This window comes from Pteropus vampyrus, unplaced genomic scaffold (assembly GCF_000151845.1).
Source record: "Pteropus vampyrus isolate Shadow unplaced genomic scaffold, Pvam_2.0 Scaffold339, whole genome shotgun sequence".
Taxonomy (NCBI): Eukaryota; Metazoa; Chordata; class Mammalia; order Chiroptera; family Pteropodidae; genus Pteropus; species Pteropus vampyrus.
The window spans coordinates 168,398-169,369 of NW_011889120.1; the positions used below are offsets into that span (position 1 = coordinate 168,398).

General features: G+C 39.3%; 1 pseudogene; it reads right to left on the reverse strand.

The window, feature by feature from the left end:
* Nucleotides 1–415: 415 nt before the first annotated feature.
* On the reverse strand, nt 416–531 carry LOC111730904 (annotated as a pseudogene).
* Between the last annotated feature and the right edge of the window lie 441 nt (nt 532–972).

The following is a 972-nucleotide window of genomic DNA, read 5'->3' on the forward strand; positions in this document are numbered from 1 at the left end:
AAACAATAATTCCTCATTCCCCACTACCCCCAGCCCCTGCCAACCACTATTCTACTTTCTGGCTCTATGAATTTGACTCTTCCAGGTACCACATATAAATGGAATCCTATACTATTTGTCCCTGTGTGTTGGCTTGTTTCACTTAACATAATGTCTTCAAGGTTCATTTATGTCGTAGCGCATCTTGAAATTTCCTTTTTAAAGTATAAATAACATTCCATTTAATGGATATACCATGTTTTGTTTGTCCAGTCATCCATTGATGGACATTTGGGTTGTCTACCTGTTGGCTATTGTGAATAATGCTCCTATTAATATGGGTACAAATATCTCAAGTCTCTGATTTCAGGTCTTTTATGTATATACCCAGAAGTGGAATTGCTGGATCATATGGTAATTCTTTTTTTTTTTTTAATCCCTACAGCACCTGGTCTTCCTAGGTGGTCTCCCATCCAAGTACTAACCAGGCCCGACCCTGCTTAGCTTCTGAGATCAGACATCGGGCTTGTTCAGGGTGGCATGGCCTTAGACCATGGACCATGGCTCCACTGGGGCACAAACCCAGGACCTTCTGCGTGTAAAGCAGACGTGTTAACTGCTACACTATGGAACCACGTCCTCATATGGTAATTCTATGTTTAATTTTTTTGAGAAACTACCATACTGTTTTCCATAGTGGCTGCAACACTGTGCATACAGGTTTCAATTTCTCCACATCCTCACCAGCACTTGCTGTTTTCTGCTTTTTTACAGTATCCATCTCATTGTGTTTTTTATTTGCATTTCCCTAATGATTAGTGATGCTGAGCATTTTTTCATGTGCTTATTGGCATCTGTATGTCTTCTTTGGAGAAATGTCTATTCAGGTCCTTGGCCCAATTTTTAATTGGGTTGTTTAGTTTTTTGTTGTGGAGCTGTAGGAGTGCTTTATATTTTTTGGATATTAGTTCCTTATCAGATATGTGATTAGTA